General features: G+C 41.5%; 1 non-coding gene across 1 annotated transcript; it reads left to right on the top strand.

The window, feature by feature from the left end:
• The first annotated feature begins 7,120 nt into the window (after window positions 1-7,120).
• LOC130937682 (small nucleolar RNA R71) lies at window positions 7,121-7,228 on the top strand. The gene has a single exon (XR_009068888.1). It is a non-coding gene; the product is annotated as a small nucleolar RNA R71 (small nucleolar RNA).
• The last annotated feature ends 219 nt before the right edge of the window (window positions 7,229-7,447 follow it).

Here is a 7,447-nt window from a genome sequence, read left to right on the forward strand (position 1 = left end):
ATTATTAAGATCCCAATTCATCATACCATGATCTCTTTGGGGTATTTTTGATAGAGCCAATATATAAATTTCATACAAATACAAAGAGACCAACTTTGAGGATCACAATTTCGTCCACCAGATTCCTTTAGGTCCTCAATAGGGAACTCCTTTCTGTCTGGAGGACGCCCCATGAGGTCTTCCTCATTGGGATTCACGTCCTCCCCTTCCTCTTTAGATTCAGCCATTTCGATTATATCAATGGCCTTGCACTCTCTTTTTGGATTCTCTTCTGTATTGCTCGGGAGAGTACTAGGAGGAGTTTCAGTGATTTTCTTACTCAGCTGACCCACTTGTGCCACCAAGTTTCTAATGGAGGACCTTGTTTCATTCATGAAACTTAAAGTGGCCTTAGATAGATCAGAGACTATGTTTGCTAAGCTAGAGGGGCTTTGCTCAGAATTCTCTGTCTGTTGCTGAGAAGATGATGGAAAAGGCATGCTATTGCTAAACCTGTTTCTTCCACCATTATTAAAGCCTTGTTGAGGCTTCTGTAGATCCTTCCATGAGAAATTTGGATGATTTCTCCGTGAGGGATTATAGGTGTTTCCATAGGCTTCACCCATGTAATTCACCTCTGCCATTGCAAGGTTCTCAAGATCATAAGCTTCCTCTTCAGAAGATGCCTCTTTAGTACCGTTGGATGCATTTTGCAATCCATTCAGACTCTGAAAAATCATGTTGACATGCTGAGTCAACATTTTGTTCTGAGCCAATACAGCATTCAGAGCATCAATTTCAAGAACTCCCTTCTTCTGAGGCGTCCCACAACTCACAGGATTCCTCTCAAAGGTGTACATGAATTGGTTATTGGTGCACGAAATTGTGATCATCAATGGTGCCATCAACATGGTACGCTCAATTGCAATCTCAACTCTTTATCAAAACTTCGCACAACTAACCAGCAAGTGCACTGGGTTGTCCAAGTAATAAACCTTACGCGAGTAAGGGTCGATCCCACGGAGATTGTTGGTATGAAGCAAGCTATGGTCACCTTGTAAATCTCAGTCAGGCAGATTCAAATGGTTATGGATGATATATGAATAAAACATAAAGATAAAGATAGAGATACTTATGTAATTCATTGGTGGGAATTTCAGATAAGCGTATAAAGATGCTTTGTCCCTTCCGTCTCTCTGCTTTCCTAATGTCTTCATCTAATCCTTTTTACTCCTTTCCATGGCAAGCTGTATGTTGGGCATCACCGTTGTCAGTGGCTACAATCCCGTCCTCTCAGTGAAAATGTTCAACGCACCCTGTCACGGCACGGCTAATCATCTGTCAGTTCTCAATCAGGTTGGAATAGAATCCATTGATTCTTTTGCGTCTGTCACTAACGCCCAGCCTTCAGGAGTTTGAAGCTCATCACAGTCATTCAACCATTGAATCCTACTCAAAATACCACAGACAAGGTTTAGACCTTCCGGATTCTCTTGAATGCCGCCATCAATTCTAGCTTATACCACGAAGATTCCGATTAAGGAATCCAAGAGATAAACATTCAAGCCTTGTTTGCTTGTAGAACGGGAGTGGTTGTCAGGCACGCGTTCATAAGTGAGAATGATGATTAGAATCACATAATCATCACATTCATCAAGTTCTTGAGTGCGAATGAATATCTTAGAATAAGAACAAGCTGAATTGAATAGAAGAACAATAGTAATTGCATTAATACTCGAGGTACAGCAGAGCTCCACACCTTAATCTATGGTGTGTAGAAACTCCACCGTTGAAAATACATAAGAACAAGGTCTAGGCATGGCCGTGAGGCCAGCCCCCAAATGATCTAAGATAGCATAAGACTACTCAAAGATAGCTACCAAGATGAGAATACAATAGTAAAAGGTCCTATATATAGAGAACTAGTAGCCTGGGGTTTACAGAAATGAGTAAATGACATAAAAATCCACTTCCGGGCCCACTTGGTGTGTGCTTGGGCTGAGCATTGAAGCATTTTCATGTAGAGACTTCTCTTGGAGTTAAACGCCAGCTTTTATGCCAGTTTGGGCGTTTAACTCCCATTCTTGTGCCAGTTCTGGCGTTTAACGCCGGGCAGTTTTGAGCTGATTTGGAACGCCGGTTTGGACCATCAAATCTTGGGCAAAATATGGACTATTATACATTGCTGGAAAGCCCAGGATGTCTACTTTTCAACGCCGTTGAGAGCGCGCCAATTGGGCTTCTGTAGCTCCAGAAAATATATTTCGAGTGCAGGGAGGTTAGAATCCAACAGCATCTGCAGTCCTTTTCAGTCTCTGAATCAGATTTTTGCTCAAGTCCCTCAATTTCAGCCAGAAAATACTTGAAATCACAGAAAAACACACAAACTCATAGTAAAGTCCAGAAAAGTGAATTTTAACTAAAAACTAATAAAAATATAATAAAAACTAACTAAAACATACTAAAAACAATGCCAAAAAGCGTACAAATTATCCGCTCATCACAACACCAAACTTAAATTGTTGCTTGTCCCCAAGCAACTGAAAATCAAATAAGATAAAGAGAAGAGAATATGCAATGAATTCTAAAAACATCTATGAAGATCAGTATTAATTAGATCAGCGGGGCTTTTAGCTTTTTGCCTCTGAACAGTTTTGGCATCTCACTCTATCCTTTGAAATTCAGAATGATTGGCTTCTATAGGAACTCAGAATCCAGATAGTGTTATTGATTCTCCTAGTTAAGTATGATGATTCTTGAACACAGCTACTTTATGAGTCTTGGCCGTGACCCAAAGCACTTTGTCTTCCAGTATTACCACCGGATACATACATGCCACAGACACATAATTGGGTGAACCTTTTCAGATTGTGACTCAGCTTTGCTAGAGTCCCCATTTAGAGGTGTCCAGGGTTCTTAAGCACACTCTTTTTGCCTTGGATCACAACTTTATTTTTTTCTTTTTCTTTTTTTCTTCTTTTTTTTCGTTTTTCTCTTTTTTTCTTTTCTTTTTCTTTTTATTTTTTTCTTTTTTTTTGTATTCACTGCTTTTTTTGCTTCAAGAATCATTTTTATGATTTTTTAGATCCTCAGTAACATGTCTCCTTTTTCATCATTCTTTCAAGAGCCAACCATTCATGAACAACAAATTCAAAAGACATATGCACTATTTAAGCATACATTCAGAAAACAAAAGTATTGCCACCACATCAAAATAATTAATCTGTTATAAAATTCAAAATTCATGCAATTCTTCTCTTTTTCAATTAAGAACATTTTTCATTCAAGAAAGGTGATGTATTCATAGGACATTCATAACTTTAAGGCATAGACACTAAGACACTAATGATCATAAGACACAAACATAGATAAACATAAGCGTTAAAATTCGAAAAACAGGAAAATAAAGAACAAGGAAATTAAAGAACGGGTCCATGTTAGTGATGGCGGCTTGTTCTTCCTCTTGAAGATCTTATGGAGTGCTTGAGCTCCTCAATGTCTCTTCCTTGCCTTTGTTGCTCCTCTCTCATGATTCTTTGATCTTCTCTAATTTCATGGAGGAGGATGGAATGTTCTTGGTGCTCCACCCTTAGTTGTCCCATGTTGGAACTCAATTCTCCTAGGGAGGTGTTGATTTCCTCCCAATAGTTTTGTGGAGAAAAGTGCATCCCTTGAGGTATCTCAAGGATTTCATGGTGAGTGGGATCTCTTGTTTGCTCCATCCTTTTCTTAGTGATGGGCTTGTCCTCATCAATGGGGATATCTCCCTCTATGTCAACTCCAACTGAATAACAGAGGTGACAAATGAGATGAGGAAAGGCTAACCTTGCCAAGGTAGAGGACTTGTCCGCCACCTTATAAAGTTCTTGGGCTATAACCTCATGAACATCTAATTCTTCTCCAATCATGATGCTATGGATCATGATGGCCCGGTCTAGAGTAACTTCAGACCGGTTGCTAGTGGGAATGATTGAGCGTTGGATAAACTCCAACCATCCCCTAGCCACGGGCTTGAGGTCATGCCTTCTTAGTTGAACCGGCTTCCCTCTTGAATCTCTCTTCCATTGGGCGTCCTCTTCACAGATGTCTATGAGGACTTGGTCCAACCTTTGATCAAAGTTGACCCTTCTAGTGTAAGGGTGTTCATCTCCTTGCATCATGGGCAAGTTGAATGCCAACCTTACATTTTCCGGACTAAAATCTAAGCATTTCCCCCGAACCATTGTAAGCCAATTCTTTGGGTCCGGGTTCACACTTTGATCATGGTTCTTGGTGATCCATGCATTGGCATAGAACTTTTGAACCATTAAGATTCCGACTTATTGAATGGGGTTGGTAAGAACTTCCCAACCTCTTCTTCGAATCTCATGTCGGATATCCGGATATTCACTCTTTTTGAGTTTAAAAGGGACCTCGGGGATCACCTTCTTCAAGGCCACAACTTCATAGAAGTGGTCTTGATGCACCCTTGAGATGAATCTCTCCATCTCCCATGACTCGGAGGTGAAAGCTTTTGCCTTCCCTTTCCTCTTTCTAGAGGTTTCTCCGGCCTTGGATGCCATAAATGGTTATGGAAAAACAAAAAGCATTGCTTTTACCACACCAAACTTAAAAGGTTTGCTCGTCCTCGAGCAAAAGAAGAAATAAGAGAGTAGAAGAAGAAGAAATAGAGGAGATGAAGATGGCTTAATGGTTCGGCCAAAGGGGGAGAAGTAGTGGTTAGGTTGTGTGGAAATAAAGGGGTGAAGATGGGTTTATATAGGAATGGAGAGAGGGGTAGGGTTCGGCTATGGGAGGGTGGGATTGGGAGGGAAAGTGGTTTGAATTTGAATGGTGAGGTAGGTGGGGTTTTATGAAGGATGGATGTGAGTGGTGAAGAGAAAGATGGGATTTGATAGGTGAGGGGTTTTTGGGGTAGAGTGGTTGAGGTGATTGGTGAATGGGTGAAGAAGAAGAGAGAGGGTGGTGGGGTAGGTGGGGATCCTGTGGGGTCCACAGATCCTGAGGTGTCAAGGAAAAGTCATCCCTGCACCAAGTGGCGAGCAAAATTGCTCTCTGTGCCAATTCTGGCGTTAAACGCCGGGCTGGTGCCCCTTTCTGGCATTTAACGCCAGCTTCTTGCCCTTTCATGGCGTTTAACACTAGTCTGGTGCCCCTTTCTGGCGTTAAACGCCCAGAATGGTGCCAGACTGGGCGTTAAACGCCCATTTGTTGCCCCTTACTGGCGTTTAAACGCCAACAGGTTCTTCCTCCAGGGTGTGCTATTTTTCTTTTTGATTTTCATTCTGTTTTTGCTTTTTCAATTGATTTTGTGACTTTCCATGATCATCAACCTATAGAAAACATAAAATAACAAAGTCAAATAGATAAATATAACATTGGGTTGCCTCCCAACAAGCGCTTCTTTAATGTCAGTAGCTTGACAGAGGGCTCTCATGGAGCCTCACAGATACTCAGAGCAATGTTGGAACCTCCCAACACCAAACTTAGAGTTTGAATGTGGGGGTTCAACACCAAACTTAGAATTTGGTTGTGGCCTCCCAACAGCAAACTTAGAGTTTGACTGTGGGGGCTCTGTTTGACTCTGTTTTGAGAGAAGCTCTTCATGCTTCCTCTCCATGGTGACAGAGGGATATCCTTGAGCCTTAAACACAAAGGATTCTTCATTCACTTGAATGATCAATTCTCCTCTGTCCACATCAATTACAGCCTTTGCTGTGGCTAGGAAGGGTCTGCCAAGGATGATGGATTCATCCATGCACTTCCCAGTCTCTAGGACTATGAAATCAGCAGGGATGTAATGGTCTTCAACTTTCACCAGAACATCTTCTACAAGTCCGTAAGCTTGTTTTCTTGAATTGTCTGCCATCTCTAGTGAGATTCTTGCAGCTTGTACCTCAAAGATCCCTAGCTTCTCCATTACAGAGAGAGGCATGAGGTTTACACTTGACCCTAGGTCACAAAGGGCCTTCTTAAAGGTCATGGTGCCTATGGTACAAGGTATTGAAAACTTCCTAGGGTCTTGTCTCTTTTGAGGTAATTTCTGCCTTGACAAGTCATCCAGTTCCTTGGTGAGCAAAGGGGGTTCATCCTCCCAAGTCTCATTACCAAATAACTTGTCATTTAGCTTCATGATTGCTCCAAGGTATTTAGCAACTTGCTCTTCAGTGACATACTCATCCTCTTTAGAGGAAGAATACTCATCAGAGCTCATGAATGGCAGAAGTAAATACAATGAAATCTCTATGGTCTCAGTGTGAGCCTCAGATTCCCATGGTTCCTCATTGGGGAACTCATTGGAGGCCAGTGGACGTCTATTGAGGTCTTCCTCAGTGGCGTTCACTGCCTCTTCCTCCTCTCCAAATTCGGCCATGTAGGTCATGTTAATGGCCTTGCATTCTCCTTTTGGATTCTCTTCTGTATTGCTTGGAAGAGTACTAGGAGGGAGTTCAGTAATTTTCTTGATCAGCTGTCCCACTTGTGCCTCTAAGTTTCTGATGGAGGACCTTGTTTCAGTCATGAAACTTTGAGTGGTTTTGATTAGATCAGAGACCATGGTTGCTAAGTCAGAGTTGTTCTGCTTAGAATTCTCTGTCTGTTGCTGAGAAGATGATGGAAAAGGCTTGCCATTGCTAAACCTATTTCTTCCACCATTATTGTTGTTGAAACCTTGTTGAGGTCTCTGTTGATCCTTCCATGAGAGATTTGGATGATATCTCTATGAAGAATTATAGGTGTTTCCATAGGGTACCCCCATGTAATTTACCTCTTCCATTAAAGGGTTCTCAGGATCATAAGCTTCTTCTTCAGATGAAGCGTCCTTAGTACTGCCTGGTGTAGCTTGCATTCCTAACAGACTTTGAGAAATCAAATTGACTTGCTGAGTCAATATCTTGTTCTGAGCCAATATGGCATTCAGAGTATCAATCTCAAGAACTCTTTTCTTCTGATTTGTCCCATTGTTCACAGGATTCCTTTCAGAAGTGTACATGAATTGGTTATTTGCAACCATTTCAATGAGCTCTTGAGCTTCTGTAGGCGTCTTCTTCAGATGAAGAGATCCTCCAGCAGAGCTATCCAAAGACATCTTGGACAGTTCAGACAGACCATCATAGAAGATACATATGATGCTCCATTCAGAAAGCATGTCAGAAGGACACTTTCTGATCAATTATTTGTATCTTTCCCAAGCTTCATAGAGGGATTCACCTTCCTTCTGTCTGAAGGTTTGGACTTCCACTCTAAGCTTACTCAATATTTGAGGTGGAAAGAACTTTGCCAAGAAGGCATTGACTAGCTTTTCCCAAGAGTTCAGGCTTTCTTTAGGTTGTGAGTCCAACCATATCCTAGCTCTGTCTCTTACAGCAAAAGGGAATAGCATAAGTCTGTAGACTTCTGGGTCAACCCCATTGGTCTTGACAGTGTCACAGATTTGCAAGAATTCAGCTAAAAACTGATGAGGATCTTC

The sequence above is a fragment of the Arachis stenosperma genome, chromosome 6 (genome assembly GCF_014773155.1).
Source record: "Arachis stenosperma cultivar V10309 chromosome 6, arast.V10309.gnm1.PFL2, whole genome shotgun sequence".
NCBI classification, from domain to species: Eukaryota; Viridiplantae; Streptophyta; class Magnoliopsida; order Fabales; family Fabaceae; genus Arachis; species Arachis stenosperma.